General features: G+C 45.3%; 1 protein-coding gene across 1 annotated transcript in view; it reads right to left on the bottom strand.

The window, feature by feature from the left end:
- The window catches only part of CDH11 (cadherin 11), an 81,535-nt gene extending 62,238 nt beyond the window's left edge, over window positions 1-19,297 (bottom strand). The window contains exon 1 of the mRNA XM_041466087.1: window positions 19,197-19,297. The gene's annotated coding sequence lies outside the window, so the exon portion shown is untranslated. The remainder of the gene's footprint in view (window positions 1-19,196) is intronic.
- Window positions 19,298-19,967: the final 670 nt, after the last annotated feature.

The raw sequence follows: 19,967 nt of genomic DNA, 5'->3' as shown, positions 1-19,967 counted from the left end.
ATTTTACTACAGGAATAAAATTGTTACATTTCCTCTATTTAAAATGAAGAAACAAGTAATCAGAACTGAAATAGTCGTATTGAAGTAGTCAGAAAAGAACAAATTAAATACAGGGGACATCTTGTGAACTGATACACTTTGAGGAATTTTTACAACATTTATCCTTAAACTGTAAGGACAAGACTATGGATTTCACTAGAGGTCCATTAATCCGATATACACACCTGGGTTTTCCCAGGCTCTGTGGGAATTTAACAAACATGCAATATTTAATTTGAAAGAGCACAACAGAAATTTTATACAGAAAAAACACTGCAAATAGAATTTGCCTTCTCTGATCCAAAAGACGGCAAATAAATCTGAACAGGGTGATTATAAAAAACGAATTCCACTCTTTATTTTCATTAATCAGAATCTTTTAAGACAAGTTTCGGTATTCCTTCACTCAAAGGTCCCCATTCCAGTGGTGTTTCCTCCAAGTGACTTTACAAGGAGCAACTGGCTCAGGATGTTGTTTGGGGTGGGGCTCAGGACAGTCTGGTTCAGAGGGGTCAGTGAAGGTTCAGGCAATGAAAGCTTGTGCAGCTGAGCTGGGGGAGCTGTGGCAGCTTCATTTGGAGGATTCCTCAGGAGAAACTCCTCTGAGGGGCACTTGGGCTGGTGGGGCAGCAGAAATCCACCACTCCTCACTCACTGCCTTGGACAATCCATGGCCTCTTCAAAAGCCTGCTGATACTGTTTGGTTCTGAGGATTTAAACTGTTTGGTTTTAGTGTTTTGAACAACATTTAGTACTCTCAAAATGTTGAAGTATGTAATCATGTTTGAAATAATTAGAATTACAGTTAAAAAAAAAAGAAAAGAAAGAAAGAAAATAAATGCATATCCAACAACAAAAGGAGGATCCCTGTGGATCCCTGTAGTAAGTGTGCTGGAAACCCTGAACTGAGGCTGGGAATCCACTGTATGTGGCACTGTGAACCCTCAGATCTGAGCCAGCTCAGCAAGAAGAATCTCATGGAGCTGAAGGAGATCAAGAATGTGAAAGGGAAATCCATGGTATGAGGATATTGAAAAACAGGCAGTAGAGACAGAGGATAAAAGATCCAGGCACTGAAAAGGTGAAAGATGAAGCAACATTGGGGTGAAAATTTATAAATAAGAATGAATTTTATCTCTGTCTTTCATCTGAGAAAGGGCATATGGAGCAAAGAGGACCCATGTTCTTCTTGCCTCTGGCACTGCTCAGTCTATTTTACATTTCAGCTCTTATGATGGAGCCCATAAAGAGCTTCCTGCAGGGTCAAACTTTACATGAAACAAAGACTTTAGGTACAACACCTCCATGATCTCTGCCTTTGCCTGCATTTAACCCTATTAACCATCCTCAAAAGTTCTGATGCCTTCCACACAAATATGTGCTGGGATTCCTTTGATATCCAATAATATACAAAGTTGCTTATCATCCTCTATGCCAGTGCTGTAACCTGCCCAAAATTCACTGAAAGCATTTCAGAAAAGAGAAACAAGGAACTGGTATTGGTAATACCCCTGCATGAATCATATATGGAGTGAAGGGTCCTTTCCCCCTCAAATCACTAGAAATTCTTGGGAAATTTCTGGAAGGAGCAGTGATGCACACGCTGTGCTCAGTGCCACAGAGCAGAGCCCAGAGATAATTACCCTGTGAGCTCGGAGTCAGAGCAGTGTAAAAAAGGTGCCAAAAATCCCAGTGCTGTCATTAACAGCTGCTGGCTGCTTGTCAGCTGCGAGGGGAGCACAGCCCTGCACTGCTGATGGGCAGATGAGAACACACCTGAACACGGCAGGATATTTATAAAATCTAATCAGGCAGGGGAAAAAATACAGCCATTGCCTCACAAAGACTTGTAGCACTTATTTCAGGTACAAGACATCTCATTTTCCCTCTCTAGCTGGCAGTGTCATATTGCTGATCTTTCCCTGATTTAAAACTAAGTTTCCAAAAACCTATTAAATAGGTGTTAATAGGTCTAAGCCCACTGGATTTTTTGTATAGTCCCTGGACTGAAACAGGACCAAGGAGAGAAAGAACCATTACTGGAATGTTTTGTCTGTTTCCACCAGATCTATTTCCTTTGAAAGCTATCAACGCCAATATTTTTAAGAGTTTCAAAGTACCCTATAAATAATGGCACTTAAGTGGTTTCTACTTTCACTTCTATATTATCATGTTAATTATCAAAGAAATTGCCTCTATGCACTACTGAATAAAAAAGGAGCACCAGGAATTTCTAGACTTTGACTCAGGCAGGCAAAGGAGGGCATTGAAAAGGTGCAGCTCCTGAAACACCCTCACAGGTAAGCAGCATACAGGTTTGAGTATAGGAAGCTCCAGATGTGCAGTAGAAGATGGAAAACCTAAAGAGCCATAAGAATAGAGCTTGAGAAATCAAGCACAGATTCTGGAAGAGGAACATATTTGCAATGTAAAAGCCCTGGATGATACTATTAAAAAAAAAAATCCCGTTCCATGTTCCAAAAGAAGAAGAGTACAAATTGAAAAAACAACCCCAGTGAGTGACCCAAGCCTTGTCCAAGCCACAACATCTGAGTCGAAGGTGAAGCATCCCCTTGCTCTCCTGCCTGGGTGCCAAACTGTGCCCCGGGGTTAGAAAGGAGGTGCAGTTGGTGTTTTAATTACCCTAATCTAGACACTTCTCTGATTGGATTAGCTATAGCCTTTTACAAAAATAAAAGCGGTCTTGTTTAATTGTACATAACAGCATTTGCAACAAACAGCTGCTATTTCAACTGATTCCTGTACATTTTGTTTTAGTGGCTGCCCAAGTTCTGTAGCCATTTCAAGAGACAACTCGCTAAACTTGTAAAACACTTTAACTTTATCTGATTTGGCTTTCATCTCTCACACTGAGTTGTAAAACACATTTTTCTTATTCACTAAGAGTGCCACAGACAGAGATTTGGGCTGAAGCCTGATCTACATGACAGCTGCTGAAGCCATGGACAAGAAAAACTGTATCTGAAATTGCAGGGAGCGGGCTGGGAGTGATAGCACCTGCAGCAGCCAGGAGCTGCTGAGCTGGGTTAAGATATATTGCCCTGACTATTGCATTTTATTCTCATGGCAGGAGCAGGCTGAGTGCACTGTTCAGACTTCAGCAGCTCTGATTCCCCTAGGAAGAGGACCGAGCCAGTTCAGAGGTGCTGCTGCAGACTGAGATTACCCAAACTGACCCGGCTGGTTTAATTCACTGTGTTAATACAAATACAGGGCTGCTCGTGGTTCCCCCAGGTTTAATTCCCTGTCTTAATACAAATACAGAGCTGCTCCTGGTTCCCCCAGCCTCCAGCTACATCTCCCCAGAGAGGGCATGTCCTTAGATGGGATGAACTGGTATTGTCCCTAATATATGCCCCTTCCCATATTGCAACCTTTCCCTGTTTTTCCTTGGCCTTTTGGGAACAGCAGTCCTCACCTGAACAGGCTGGCTCCCTGCCGGTGGCCAGCAGGAGCTCTGGGGACATTCCCATTTTTGGGTGTTTTTTCAGCTGGTGCTTAATCACCAGAAATATTTGCTGATGCTTGAGCAGATTCCAGAACCTGGTGTGGTTCAAGAGAGATTTCAATTTGACAAGAATATTCTGCAAGGCTCTCAAGGTAAGTCTGGGGTGCCTGCAGCTGCCCACAATCGGGGGAGGGGGGGTGGGGGGGACAATTAAAAAAACTGTACACATTCCCTCACCCCCACCTCTGAAACTCATCCAGCAGCATTCTAAGGATGTGAACCCTGAGCACCCATCGTTTATCCCTGACAATAAGCTGGGCAAAGAGACACCCAAGACTGACTTGCCCTTTCTATGTGTCTCTCTCTGTAAACCTTGGGAGATCCTTTCAGATTTTTCAACAGCATTTAATGGACATGGAGAAATGGTAGGAAAATAAGCAAGCAAGTGAAAAGTAGGCAAGAGAGGTCTTGCCAGAGGAGCTGGAGAGCAGAGATGGTATTTTCAAAGACTGTGCAGCACATGCAGTAACTTCTGTGAAAAGCTGGGGAAAAAAGTGACCACTGTTAGGGCTTGAGAGTATTACAGCTTAATCACCTTAATAGGACCTTTTAGTGATGAACCCAGTGCAAAATGAGCCTCCCCTTTCCAGGGATTTTCATTCTCTCAAAGGCTAAGTGTTTTTACGTTTGTCTTTTGCACTTCTTTTAACCAACTGAGCAACCCTTTCTCTAGGCATTATTCTTAAAACTTTGGTAATGTGAACTCAGAGTGCTCCCTCTCCTTTTCCTGTCTGCAGTTGTTGCATCCACAGTGACAGAACTCTGTTTAAAAGCCTTTTGGCAGACTTTGGGTGCCAACAGCCTTGTCAAAGTTTCACTCCAGTTTCAAGCAGGGATTGAAAGATTCATGATTCAAATGTCAGATTTGTGTCTGCTCCTCTCCTTACATAACTTGCAAACAGAAGTCATCATGCATGTACTACACCCACGGTCCCTTTTCTTAGCTAAAATAATACAACGCACTTTGGGAGTTTTAAACTCTTCACCTCAGATGGGGGATTTAAGGATGTGTTAACAAAATTATCTGTATGAATGTTTCCTAAAAGGACTGAAACACCTGTCCACGTACTCTCTTACAAAGAGTATGGCTGTCAACATCTAAAGATGTTCTGCCTTTCTGTCAGGAGCTCTGCTTTGATCAAAGGTAGATAAATCTTGTACTACCTGAATTTCTGCGCATGTTAGTACATAGAAGATATTGTTTTTACTGTTGGATTGTAAGATAGCTGGATAAAATAGAAATAAGTGTAAATTCCTACATTTTAGTCTGACTATCCTCAGGCAGCAAAAGGGAGAATGAAAATGTGCCACATCCAAAACTCACCAACTGAAGATCTAAATGAGAGCTCTTATGCTCTGAGATGCTCCATGAAGGGCCTGGGTATCCAAACCAAAGGATGCATTACATCCCTCATTTAGGTAATATTTTTAGCTCCTACATTTTTTTTTCTCTATGTACTAAAATATAATAATCTTCTATTAAAAAAAAAAAATTAAATTGTGCTAACCACTTCATTTCCATAAAGCAAATGCTGGCCTTGGCAGACAATAGTCTATGATGGAAGTTTTCATTTACAGCACCTTAATAGCTTAATGGCTTTTTAGTCCCTAACTTAGACCTGAAATTTTCATAGGAAGGAGTCTGTGTAGGAGTTGCCACTAAACAAACCTAAAAGGCACCTTTCTATTCATCCTCTGAATATTCACCTTCACTCTACAGTAATAATGGGTTTATATCAGCTTTCTCCCTAAATCAGGAAACACAGCCCAGTTTTCAAGGATTTCCCCTAGCCCTTCTCCTCTTTCAGTATGATATTTTATCCACTTTTTAATTTTTATAGGGATACTTATCCCCACTAAATATTCTAAGGGACTCAAAGTCTTGTATAATTGAATTACCAGGTTTATAGAAAATCACTTATAGACAAAATTGCCAAGGTGGGTGTGGGGAAAGAAGGAACATTTCAGCAAGATGTGGCCCATTATGCAAATTCGTCACCACATGCCATACATAATGAATAAACCTTGTGCTCTTAACACTTTGATTATAGACTATACAGACAATGCAAATTAAAATTCCTGCTGCTCCATAAACGAAATGAGAGGAAATTATGTAAATTCTAACACATTAGATTGATTTGGTTGAAACAAAACCTGATCCACTTGATGTTTTAGGGGAAGAGCCACAATTACAATGATTGAGAAAGTGCAGTGTTAATGAAGCGTGTTATTGCTAATCAATTCCTCCTCCTCTGGTAATGGCATGACCATGAGCTCTGCCACTGCATCATCCACTGCCCACGGAGCCCCCGAGCTCTGGAGCACACCCTGGGGCTGCCAGAAACCCCTGCTGGCAGCAGGATTCACAGGAGCTCCGTGACTGACACCCAGGAGGGGTGCATGTTCTCAAACAGGATCATGGAATGGTTTGGGGTGGAAAGGATCCGAAAAATCACCCCCTGCCCTGGGCAGGGACACCTTCCACAAGATCAGGTTGCTCCAAACCCCATCCAACCTTGCCTGGAAAACTTTTTAGCAATCCTGCCTGGCTGTCTTGGATGCTACTGGAAATCCCAATGAAGCAACTTCCCCTTTGTAGAGTGAAATAACCACCTTTCTCTGGCTGACTTGTCAGAAAATAAGGAAGAGGATTTTCACCTGGTAATAAACTGACCATGTTTACTTCATGGAAATTAAAAGCAAGGTATTTTAGACTTAAAAGTTCCCTGTCCAAATTAAACTGAAAGTGGGACCCAATGGTTTTAAAAGTTTCAAATTAAACATAATTCTTCCAATAACAGTTGCCTGGGTTTTGTTGTAGGAATTTGGAATGTCACTAAAATGGAGCTCAGTTGACTAAATTCTGTGATCTGTAGGGAACTGATATGCACAGAGCTGATAAAGCTGCTCTACAGTAATCAATAGATGAAGGTTACACCTTTACACCAAGCAGAGGAACATCTCTCCAAGCATCCTCTCACCATTTCTTACAAAATTCTCTGTAGAGCTCCTCATCAGTGAGCTGCAGGCTACTGCATTGCTATCTTAATTATTCACTGTGTTGAATAAAATAATTAAGCAGTTTATTTATCATATTTTGCATTTTGCAGCCCTTCCTCTAAAATATTTCCATTGCATTTTTACAGAAAAAAATTTCATTTGCAAAAGAATCTGCATCATTAGAAATTTGTGTCTCTTATCTCACAGGTAAATACGAGCAGGTGGAATGAGCCACTTTTATTTTCTGTTTAGATAACTTTTATATCATTCTCGGAAATGTTTGCCACTGCACATAGTGACTGCATTTGTTTCCTCTCTCTGCTGATTTGTCTCCCACTAATTTATTTTGGCTCCTGCTGAGACATGAGGAAGCACAGAGACATCTCACTGCCTTCAGCAGCAGCTTCGCACACAGGACTGGTGCAGGTTGTGGATAAAAGGCATCCAAAAGCACATCCAAAACCAGGGCAGCACAGGCAAGGAGAGAGCTTTTATGCAGAAATGACGTAGCACACAAACGCACGACACACACACCGAGGCTGGCACTTACCAGAAGAATTTCTAGTATTTTGTGTTTGCTCCATGAACAAGGAAACAACAGGGGTCAGGCCCCAGCTGCGAAAGAAAACGCGGCAGACCGAGAAAAGAGAATGTTAGAATGAAAAGAGAAGGGAAAGGTACAAAGGAGCTCCTCTCTCCCAGAAATAAAGCGACATTTAGTTTTGCGGGCGGAGGATCCATTCTGGCGGCAGCACACGCTTCTCTGCTGCGGCTGGGCTTTAAAAACGCCACTCGGTTTTCACCTCAGGAATTGTGAGCCATCGCTCCGCCGAGAGAGGCGGCGGCAGCCCGGGCTGAGCTCCGCTCCCTCCCGAATTTATCCCGCCTTTTGGCCGGGATGCCGCGGGAGCCGCCCCCGCACTGGGGTGCCCGGGCTAATTGCGACGTGCTAATTAGAATCTCAAAGCGTGACGTGGTCAGAGAGCCACTCGGAGCTTGGCACAGAGCGATTTGCAATCCAAAATGCAAAACATCGCCCGAAACTGAGGAACGGGGAAAACAGCGGCAGCTAAGGGGCGGGAGATGAGCATTCCAGCGTGGGACAGATGTTTTCTTACATAAAACAGACACAAAGGATCACAGTGGTAAATATCTCACCCCACAGGAATCATCTTAATTTCCAGCTCACAAAGACTTTAGAAAACTGAGTCTCTCCACATTAGCTTTTACTCGTATTTTTTTGCTTCCCACTGTTTTGTTTATAGGAACAGGCTCTCTTTGATGTTGGAACATTAGAAGGAGTGCAACAATAAATTTCCCATATTCTAATATCCAGGCATCCCGAGCTTGTTCAAGGACCCCTTGATTCATGAAGGCAAATAATTCAATTACCTGAGCTTTGATCAAGGAGTCGCTGCAGTCCCTTTTTGATGTGGTGGAGGCTGTTTGCAGCTGCACACAGATAACTGGCCCACACGGGGTTTAACCCTTTTGGCACCAGCAGCAGACTGCAGGCAGTGTTCTGGCATTGCCAAGTGAGCCCCACAGCATCATTTGGGAATGCTGCTCCAGAAGGAGCACAGGAGGCATGGCAGGTCAGAGAATCCCTGTACCAGACTGGAGGGGATGTTCACTGAAAGGCTGAACCGCTTTCTTCTAAACAAGCTGAAATTATTTCCCAGTCAAATCAACCTGTCTTAAAAGCATTTTTTGGGAGCTGCTCTTTGGATGGCATGGCACTGAGACATAAAAATGCTGCTGAGAAACAAAGGGGTTTGCCTTGGTTGTACAAGAGATTTCATCACGTCCGTGCTTCCCAACAATTCCCCCCAAAAGAAATGGGAGTGGGCACAGACTCCTCTAGTCACATGAAAGAATACTTCTCAAACAGGAAAATCAAGTACCTGGATGAATTAATCTGTTCCATGACCAAGTCAAAGCCCTGGTCATGCTGTCTGCAGAAAAACAGAAACTAGTCAATGCAGACACTGTGCTCTCAGCTGATTTGCCATTCTGAATATGATTACTGAGAGAATTCCTCCACATAAATGAGGAATTAGGCTCCCCTTCATTCATTCTAAGATTCTTTCGGGACATGAGGAGGTTACTAAAAGGACATAATTAGAAGGCATAATTAATATATAGCAATCTCTCACTCGGTTTCCTACACAGCTCCAACAAAACAGCCATGGATACATCCCTAATTTTAGCAGCAGTTGCATGGATGATGGGAATGACCCCACCAGACGACTGAGATGTGGCAAAAACAGTTCTGCAACGGGACTTTTCTGGTCTTTCACAGCAGAAAGGCATCTGTCCTTTACAGCACAGCTGGGGAAAGGATCCCTGTCATGCAGAGTGACATCTCAATTCACAGGATGCAGGCTGTGAAAAGCATAACGAGCATGCCTGCCTTCCCCTAGATAACAGGAAAATTATTTTGGGGCATGAGGATGTAGCTGGAAAGTCATGTATTTACATTAAAATGCTTAATAAGTTCTTAAAAACTTGGAAAGTTTCTGATTTGTTGGAAACTAAAACTGGGGGCCTTCTGTAAAGCCCGGAGGTGAAACGTGTATAATGAATTAGTAAGAATGAGAAAAGGACTCAATGCACGCACAATTTTATACATTTTCCATAAAGCCAAAGGAGCTGCACATATAAGTAACATGAGAAATGGGAAACCTTCCTCTTTGAGCCAACACTCCTGGTAACACCAGTGCAAAGCCTTAAAGGAGGAGCTGCTGATCTCCAATTCAACAAGCAATTAGCATTCATTAGCTCAGAATAATAAAATGCCCAAGGCAATTATGGGTTAAATATAGTATGCTTTAAAGAACATGGAAATAGTTAAAACACAAGCTTTACTCCAGTTCATTTTGAATGATTTCATTTCTAGTAAAAATTGATGTGATTTCCAGATGGGAGATGCCTCTAGGCAAAAACATTCTCCTTCTCCCCTCCAGTAGGCAAAATGACTAAATACTAATGGAAAAGTCTTTTGTAGACATGATTAATTTAATTTACTTTGTTTTCTTATTAAAGTATCAATGACCTTCTGTAAATTTTGGGCAGAAAAAAGTAAATGAGAAGTTAAAAGTCCTGAGTTTTGGTAGCTCTCCTATAAGGTACAGCTTCCAAGAAATGACTTCTGGTTACTCGTTTCTGAAGGGAAATACCATAAAGGCTGAGCTGTTCCCCAGACTGTTTGTGGGGATAGTTACAAGCAGGGCTTCACAGCTCTGTGATCAAAATACAGAATTGCACCCAGCCCCTCAGTGATGGGGGACACTGCACAGTCTGGTAGGAGCTCTCAGGATGCCCGGAAGGCAGAAATTCCAGGAGCACCCTCCCTGACCTGCAGCTCATCCCGAAAAAGCCAAGGTCAGCACAACAAGCAACTACAAATCTTGGTAGATCTGAGAGCTGGCACTTCCTCTGCAGAATTGGTTATTTCAGCCCAACTCATTTCGACTCGATTGGATAATTAAACATGTACTAGTGCAATTTCATCCATTTGATGGAGTATTGAGAGCATTCCTAACACTGGTAAGACCAAAACCTGGCTGAGCCCTGGGATGCACAACTCCATCTAAACTCAAACACAAACTCCGTGTAACCACCAAGAGTCCCTGAAATGCCACAACAAGGGTGCTGCTCAATAATCCCAGAGTCAGTGAATAACCCCATGGACTCCAGCACCACTTCTCTGCTTTACAACAGGTTCACCAGTCTGAATTTAACAGGAGGTGCAGACATCTGATAAACACCTTAAACTCAATCGCTCATTAAAATAATTTTAAAAGGCTGCTAACAACAATTACAAAGTTCTGAGCATGTATTAACCAAGATGGATATTCCCGGTGCCTTCCAAAAGAACAAATCCACACTGAAGGGCACAATAAGGTGGAACTCAATGTCAAGTCCATGCTATGAGGAAAAAAATCAGCAATTTGACTTTTGACTTTCAATTTTCCTCATGCGTTTTGACTGCTCCTTTAAAGCCCAAGCCGGCAGCCATTTGGTGATTTGTGATGCTCCAGAATGACAGCACATCACTGCAGCCTGGAGTGAATCCTTGTGCTACCTGTTCCAATGGGTTCATGATGTCCTAGTTCCATGTGACAGCTGCATATTGCACTTCTCTAGCGAGGCGGCAGGGCTGGTTCCCACTTCCTCTCAGGAGAGTGCTCAGGTATTTCTCAGATCACACTCTTGCCTCATTTCAATGTGGGGTTTTCTTTGTCATGAAGTAAATAATTATTGAAGCCACTGAATGTACCAAGACTTAATTTTAGCTGCCCCCAGCACTTTGACATCTACTGAGACAAATACACAGACAAATAAACTTTTGCTGTTGGATCCAAAAAGTGAAATAATGTCAGCAGAAGGTCACTGGACATCAGCTCCAAGCTCGTACTGAGGGTGTGACGGCCCTGCAGGCTGGGCGTGGAAACCTTGCTTAATTCAGGGAGTAGGAAGAGTCAGAGGAGAAGGCAAATGTTGGATAAGCCTGACCTAAGGAAGCTGAGAAGAATGTCTCCACTTTTGAACACAAGTGGAGCTGGCTGAGTCAAGGAGAAATATGAAAATTAGAAAAAGAAAGGTCAGAAGAGGCTGCTGTACCTGCTAAAGGTGAGGTTATGGCGGGGCAGAGCAAAGTTTGCAATGCAAAGTGGGAAAGTCTGGGGGTGAAATGTTCACTGAATATTAGATCTGGAACTGCACAGGGAGAACACGATCTGACAAACTGAGGGGCAAGGAATCTCATGCACACCTCAGCAAGGTGAGTGAACTCCAGCTGAAGGTGCAGGAACCTGAGAGACCCCAAGCCAAGGCCAGGAGCAGAGACAGGACTCCAAAGGCACCGAGACATCAGCCTCAGCTGCTGTGCGTGGCTGTTGTGAGTCAGGGCATGCAGATGCCCCAATTAGCTCTGAATGCTCCAAATCAGCTTTGTTTGTCCAGGGCAGCGGACTGTGACCTGCAGCACTGGATTGGGAAGCACTGAGCAAGGGATCAGCTAAAACCAGTTTCACTTACAGGGCTGTAGCCAAAGCACCGCAGAAAACTAGAGATCTCCAAGAGGATTTGTAACTCAATACTTGAAACATGAACATAATGAATTTATAATTTTTTCATATAAATATTACAAAATTCATAATTTTAAGGACAGAAAAAGCAATTATGAACCTACAGGCCGTCTGACCTACAGCCACATGTATTGCTACCTAATCAGCCCTTTTGTATGTAAATGACAAATTGTTTGCATGCAAATGCCACTGCCTGCTCTGTTTTTTCTTGCTTTAGAAAGAGAAATGCTATGGAAATTGCCACCGTGCTAAAAAGAGTTGAAATGCATACTAATCAGCCATATTCTCCCAGCTATTCCAGCTATAATTGAACAGTAACAAATAAAAAGGCAACAATCAGCACTGGACAAAATTTTCGATTTGAATCAGAGCCCCAAGTAAAATTATTATTCAGCTGCTTTTCAAAATTTTGGAACCCCTTATGTCTGGAGAAATTGGGTTTGAAACTGTGAATGAACAATGACTTTTCACTTATGTGAAATATTGAAGATCTCTGGAATTTCAATTGCAAGAAAAATATCCTGAAAGAGAATGGGAAGGGGCCATTAGCATAAAAAATGTCTGATCCCTGTGTGCACTGGATAAATGTTGGGGTGATTCTCAGTTCCAGCAAGCTGCTGATCCCTGTGGCTCATGCAATATGGGATGGGAGGGTTTGATCAGTGCTCTGGACATGCTGAATTAACCTGGCAGCATTCAGCTGCTCAAATATTGCTCCTTCCTGGAAAACAGCTCACAGCTGTTCCTGCCTGAACAGGAAGTGCCCTGAAAGCAAGAAATGCACTAAAACCTTGTCTTGAGTGGTCTGCCATGAGCTGAGTGATGCTGAGAAATCTTTAACTGTACCAGTGTGTGGTCAGGTCTCTGAAGGGAGCACTGCTCTGAGGAGGGTGAGATTGAATCCAACATTTCAACTGTGTTTTCTATTCTAATGAGACATTTCTTAATTCCTAAATGCCATTCAGAGTCCTGTATTTGCCTTAGGACTCTCTTTAGCAAATTAAACTGTGTCAAAAAATTAGAGATAAACTTTTTGAATGGCATTTTCCTTGAGCAATATGAAGATGGCAATTTTTACCTGTTGCCTCCATCAAAGTTTTCAAGTCACTTCTATAAACGGGTCAAATGCCAGCCAACTTTGCACAAGCTCTATTTCTTTTGTTTGCCTTGCAATGTCTATACACACACACAAAAGAGAAACCAAAAACCAACCCAAACCAAAAAAACACCAAAAACAAAAACCAAAAAACCTTAGTTGATAAAAGAGGAAAGGAGTAACAGAGTTATTCATTCAGCAGCCAAGATCAGTGAGATAATTACTTTAAATCAAGAAGGGGCAGACAATTTAAATTTATTACTTAATGCTGACACATGCATGTATTAATAAAACAGTTAGCATTAATGGATATAGGGTTTAGTCTCTGGATTCCAATAGAGCCATCATTTCTGCTTTCCACTGAACTAATGACTTCGCCTTGGCAGAATGATATGTATGCATGTATTTAACTATTTAACTTAACCACTGAGACCAATTAATGTGTTTCTGAAGTTTGATTTTATTTAAAAGTATATATCAGCAACCTCACTGGGATCAAAATTATGTTGAACCAGAGTTTATAAGGCAGCAGTTTAACCTTAAGCGTGACTCTCTCCCTTGGAATATCTCATGTAAAAGGAGGAACACTAAAATGTGGGGCAGAAGAAGCAGCCCTTCAATGGGATTTGGCTTCCCAGGCTAGCACAGGCTGTGTGATTAGGGGCTCATGTGGGAGGGAGTGTGGCTGTGAGAGGGCACAGCACTGATTTACTGCCTGTTTGGGTTTGGAGGACACGATCCAGGGACAAACCTGACCCAGCCAGCTGAACTCCAGCTGAGCTTGCTCACAGGGCACAAAAACCTGCACCAGGTGCACCACACAAAGACAGGGGAGTTAAATCTCGGTGCTGTGCAGCTCACAAACACAAAAACTCCGTTTTCAAGGGTTTTTCAATAAAATTGCTCCTGCTCATCTCTCCAGTGTTCCCCAGCATGGACTGGTGTCCTCACAGTATCACTGGGGGCTCACAGCAACAGTGTCAGTCTGCACCAACACCATTTCATGAAACCTTAATTGCAATTACTGTCTAGACAGGCATTTCCTACAGCTGACATTCACATATCAAAGTTCTGTCCAGTTTTGTCTGCATTATTATGCTCCATGATCCACAATTTCTGTTAGTGTATCTATAATGTGGCTACAGTCTACCTGTTGATGAACAATTAAACATCATTATAATAATGAATTATATTTGGAAACCTCTTGCTGCACTGTTCACCAATCACTCTGGAAAATCGTGGCTCCTTTTTTACATTCAGTTACTTGGTCCTTTTCTTTTAATCCATTTACATTGATTTCTACTACTCCAACTCTGCCTGCCATTGCATTCCAATTAAGAATTCTGATGAACTCTTGCTGATTCAGAAGGGAGAGGGCTCTCACTCATTGCCAATCTTTGGAGGGTAAAAAACTATCAACCACACACACAAAACCCCCTTAGAATTTGCTTAAGCCAGCGCTTCAAAACCGAGGAGCTGAATTATGGCTTGTGGAGCCAGCAGAGCTCGGTGGGACGGGGATGCCCGGAGCCATCGCACACCCCAGCCATGAGGAAGGAGCCCCGATGCCTTCGGCAGGCAGAAGGAGCCCGAATGTCACCTTCCCCCGGGCACTGCTCAGCAGCACGGCTGCTGGCTCCACGCGCTCGTCTCTGAATCCCTGCTGGCTAGGGAGGCACCGCTGCTGCCCCTGCTGCTGTTCCTGCTGATATTCCTGCTGCTGCCCCTGCCGTGCGGGATCTCCTCGGGAGGGCCTTGAGCAGCACTGGCAGCTCCAGGTTTCCTTCCCAGCCTGAGCACAGGGAGCGGCTGGAGGGCTGAGGATGGGCACTGACAGGACTCCTGCGCAGGAAATGTGCCTCCTCTGCAGGAGCCACTGACACTCTCACCAAGGGTTGTTTCTCCAAGATAATTCTTAATGAATAGTCTCTCTCAGGCCATTGACAGAAAACTGTACGGCTGTCATGGCGCTGTGCTGCCTGGCTTTGTTGTAGGCAAGAACTTGGATTAGGTGCATTAATGAACTCTGGCTGCACCCCGTGAATGTTCTGCAATTTTGTGGAGTTCTGTACTGTTATTTATGGTATATCCTTCTTGCACAAAGCAATGTGGTTGGTCTGAGTAAAATCAAAGGTCCAGTTTGTAGGAACACCCCAAAGGGGATGTCGAGAAGAACATCAGAAGAAGGCAGCTGGAATAAACCTCTTTCCATGCCTGCAACGATTCCAAATCTAGATGATCATATATGTCCTTGCTGGTTAGCATCCAGCATGGATGGGCTCTGGAGCAGCCTGGGATAGTGGAAGGTGACCCTGCCTATGGCAGGGGGTAGAAGGAAATGAACTTTAATGTCCCTTCCAACCCAAACCATTCTGTGATTCTGTGGATAGTAACAACATCTTTTGTATTCTAAGGTGCTGCAGGATATATGGAAGTGATTTGGTCCAATTTGCTTTTCTCAGTCCTTCAGCTGTAAGCTCCACTGACCTGGATGTGAACAGATAAAATTTGTCCAATTTGGCTTAATATGTCTTTTTTTTTTTTTCCTCCTATCAAGGATGTCTTTATAAGACCTCTCAAACTCGATAACATCTCTGAAAGAAATACATTTTGTTTCGCTGTATCATTTTTTTCCACCTTTGAACTCTTGGCATGGCGTGAACCGACCCTGCCTTTGAAAAGGGACGAGAGAGCGAACAAAAACCCTCCCGAGAGGGGCCCGCGCTCTTATTCCACGCCCAACCTCCAGCTGTAGAGTCAGCTTGTCTGCAGACAATCCGCACTTCCAGCATCCCAAAACTCCTCCGCCAGGGCCAAGACGGTGCCTCGCGGCCGCAGGTGAGGCGGTCTGCGGCTGGAGGGCTGTAAAACCCCGGGGGGTGCGGGCGTGATCCCGCGGGATGCTCCCGGTGCGGAACAGAACCGGGAACGGCTCCGGGAACAGGTCGGAGGGTCTATCCCCGCATCCCGCGGGATGCCCCGGCGCGGGCACAGCTCCGGGAACACGCGGAGGGTCCGGCCCCGCATCCCGCGGGATGTTCCCGGGGCGGGCGCAGCCGGGAACAGCTCCGGGAACACGTGGAGGGTCTATCCCCGCATCCCGCGGGATGCCCCGGCGCGGGCACAGCTCCGGGAACACGCGGAGGGTCCGGCCCCGCATCCCGCGGGATGTTCCCGGGGCGGGCGCAGCCGGGAACAGCTCCGGGAACACGTGGAGGGTCTATCCCCGCATCCCGCGGGATGCCCCGGCGCGGGCACAGCTCCGGGAACACGCGGGGCAGCACTGCCCCCTGCCGGCCGCCCGCCGCAGCGCGCCGCAGCCCCGCGGAGCAGCGGGAGCGATCCCAGCGATCCGAGCGATCCCAGCGATCCCAGCCCTCCTTCCGCGGGGACAGCGCACCGCCGACCGCCTGTCTCACAGTCTGAGTCCTCAGCGTCAAAACCCGACACGGGGCTGCTACATTTCCCCCTAAAATACTATAAAAGGATTTTACTCCGTGTCCAGCTCGTATCAAAGCAGAGGGGTACAGCGCTCCCCGACCGGTCAGGGACAACGTGTCTGACGTACAGAGATACAGACGGCATAAAATGACCATGAAGTCCTTTTAGTTCACCCAGACAAAGCGCCCAACCCAATCTCCATTTAAATCAATGGCCACCATGTCATTTCTGTCCCCAAGCCTTGGGTTGGCCCCAACAAAGAAACAATAAAAGCTGAAGTGCCATTAAAAACATAAAAATGGTTATGGCATAGGAAATTGTACAGAGATTTTAGCTTAAAATGCTGGTAGAAAAACTCAGACACACACACAAAGTCCAGGAAGTATGTTGCTAAACTGTTTCAAATTAATTGATTCCAGATGAGACCTCTGTTCTCACACACTGAAGATATTTTGCTAAACATCCAGCTTACAAAATGGCTTCAAAGTTCAGTTATGGGGTTTCACCAAAAAGAAGGTATGCCAATTTAAAGTGTGAGATGATTTGAAATTTCTATGACGTCTGAGCTACAAATAGCTTCTATTGTGGAATTCTCATCACTGAAAGGTTTGTCAAGTTATGCTGTTATGTTAGAGCAGTTGCAGAAAATAAGAATGCTAGTCTCGGTCTACTGTAACTCTGAACTTCACATATGTTCCTTACACTAAATTAAATATGTCAGATGTTGTCAGAATAGCTTATTAATTGAAGCTGAAATCACATTATACACTTTAAAACATTTTATCAGATAAATCACAGAAATCACTCCAATCTCCACAGTTTCCCCATATTTTTACGCAGAAGAAAAATTAATTTAGCTGCCCTATCTCTCAATCAACCATTTCTATACATATTTTCCTCTGAAACTGCTGCTGATAAATTGCAATGACTTATCCCCTGATGTGTCCTATTGTAGCAGTGTTTCTGCTAATGAAGTAATCTAGTTCCTACTGATTTCTTCGGACAGGCAACACTTATAATTGTAGTAAAGTTAAAGCTAATGTGGATAAGCCTATAAATAGCATTCTCTGTCCGTGCTCATTCTCTGATGTGCAAGGCTGAGGTGAAAAAAAAAATTAAAATAAATAAAAATCCTATTTCAGGGCCTAAGAGCCTGCCAAAGAAAGATGTCCTTTAGGTAAAATTTTCTTAAAGGATTTCCAATTCTTTTACTGAATATCTTAGTTCTTAGTTCTGCAACTTTGTTCTTCTGCAAGAGGCAGGAGAACTGCTTTTGAACTGCAGCCAGGAACTTCTGTTTTCTAGAGCACAGACTTTTCTAGACTCAGAAACCTGCTCCAAGAATGCCTGGTGTGTTGAGACACGAAGCTCAGACCAGACCTCCTGCTGCCCATTTCCCTGCTCTCCCTGCCCCTCTCCCAGCCACAGGAACCATGCAGCCCTGCCAGGGATCTGCTGCTCCCAAGCAAACATCTGCAGCTCCCCTGCCATGGACTCACACACATCTCTGCTTAGAAAGCCAGCCCAAGGGCCGAGCACAAGCATCGATCTGTGTTCCAAACCTCGGTGGACAGACCTGCTGAGGCAGATGTCGCATTAATTATTGCAGGACTTCTACACTGAAAGGCAATTTATTCATTGGGATCCCTTAGCCAGCATGGAAAAGGAGAACAAAGTGTTTACCTGGAGAATCACACAGACTTTGGAAACACTGAGACAGATGGAAGAGCAAGGGGGGGAAAGGAGACAGACATCCAGCAGCGCCTGAATGCATGCTTATGCTTCCCTGCCCCCGAGCCCGGCCGTGCCTCTCTTGTTCAACAGTTCCATTATTAAATAATTCAGGACATTGAATTTCTTAATAGAGAGGCACGGAGTCTGTGAAAACCTTATCGTATCACCATCACAAATCAACAGGAAGAAAGTCTTTCCTAGAGACTTGTTAGTAATTGGAACGTGAAAAAGAAATGAGCATTCTCCTCATAAAGGACCAATTTCTGAATTAGTGACCTCATTTGCTAAAGAGGTTCCTTTGTCACAGATATCTGGGTAGGTAAATACTGTGTTACACAGCCACTCTGTCCTTTGTAGCAGTGGTACAAAGAAGCTCTCCCAGCATATACTGGTTCTCTCCTCACCAAATGAATATTTAAAAAGTAGACAATAAAGGGGGACTTCTGTAGGAGGTGAAGGCACTTGTATCATGATGTCAGACTGCTATATGTGCTCCCGAAGGGCTGCACAGGAAGCACTTTTATTCTGAACTTAATGGTATTTATGGGGACCCGCAGCCTGATCTATTTTACCTTCCTTGGGGATGTGCTTATGCATGCATCACCCAGGAGTCTAATGCTTTTTGGACTAGCCCATGTTAGAGACAGATACCATTTTGGTACCTTGTGAATAGTAATGTGTTTGAGAGCCAGCAAAATAATTAAATAAATAAATAAAGGGTGAGGGGGAGAGGGGGGAAAGGGTATAAATCAAAGTCTTTGCCTTTTTCATTCTGGCTAGAATATCCTTCATTTTATGCACTCCTAATCCCTGCATATCCATTTCGTGCCTGCGAGCTACGGCGCAAGTAAAAGATTTTCAGTTCGGGGCTTTCGGCATCTGCTTCTCCGGAGGAACATTTTAAGACGGCCAAACGCTCGCCCTCCCCCTCCCCGCCCCCGAGCAAGAACTGAAGGGAGGAAAAAAAAAAAAAAAAAAAAAAAAAAAAAAAAGAAATAAAGCAGCGTCTGCCAGAGCTTTTTCCTTCTCCCTCCGGAGAGCCGAGCGCGCCCCGGGGGCCCCGCGGCAGCCGCAGCGCCCGCACCGCGCCCGGCCCCGCTCGGCTCCGCACGCCTGCCCGGCCCCGCCAACTTCGGGGGACCCGCGGGCATCCCCCCGTTCCTTTCCCTTCCTTTCCTTTCCGAGCTGCCCACACGCTCAGCCCCCGCCGCTTCCCTGCCCTTCCCGGCGCGGTCCCTTCTCCCGGGGCTCCCCCGCTGCTCACCTGCGGGTCCCGCGGCGCTGGCCGCGTCCCTCGGCCGCCTGCGGAGCGGGGACACCAGGCAAGTCCCATTCACAAGTGGCCGCGGAGAGGGCTCGGCAGCATCTTCAGCCTATTACACTCCAGCGGCAGCGGCTGCTGAATGAGGCTCCGAGCTAGTGGCAGGAATTAGAAAGAGGGAGGGAGGGGAAAGGGGAGAGGGAGGGAGAGGGAGCAAGGGGAGTGAAGCAAGATTAGAGGAAGGGAAAAGCTGGAGGCTGTTGCTTCGTCTAGATTTTCCTGTCCCTTCCCCCAGCCCAGGGGGAGCGCAGCCCCCGGCCCTGCCCTCCCGCAGGGCCCCGCTCCTGGGCTGCGCTGCTGCCCGCGGGGACCAGCTGGGGCTGGAGGGGCCGAAGAGCGGCGGAGGGAGCCCAGGACAGCCTGGCTCTGTCCCTGTCCCTGTCCCCGGGCAGGGGCGGGTGTCCCCTCCCCACGGGTCGTTCCGCACCCTCCCGGTCACGCAGGTACCCACGGGCAGGACTGTGAGGGGGCCGGGGACCCCCATCCATGCCGCGGCGCTGGTGCCCTGTCCCTGTGTGTCCCCTCGCTGTCGCCTCTCTGCAGGCTGCCCAGGGCCACCCCACGGCGCCGCGGCCGCCGGAGCTCCGTGCATGGGGACACAGACACGGGGCTCGGCTGGGCGGCAGGGACAGCGCCAGCATTTTATACTCAATCCAGTCATGTTTCCTGTCAGGAGAAGACATTTGTCCAGGAATAAAAAAATAAAAAGGGGAA

The sequence above is a fragment of the Pyrgilauda ruficollis genome, unplaced genomic scaffold (genome assembly GCF_017590135.1).
Source record: "Pyrgilauda ruficollis isolate IOZ18807 unplaced genomic scaffold, ASM1759013v1 scaffold197, whole genome shotgun sequence".
Taxonomy (NCBI): domain Eukaryota; kingdom Metazoa; phylum Chordata; class Aves; order Passeriformes; family Passeridae; genus Pyrgilauda; species Pyrgilauda ruficollis.
The sequence above is the reverse complement of the archived record's forward strand: the minus strand, read 5'-3'. Positions and strand labels throughout refer to the sequence as shown.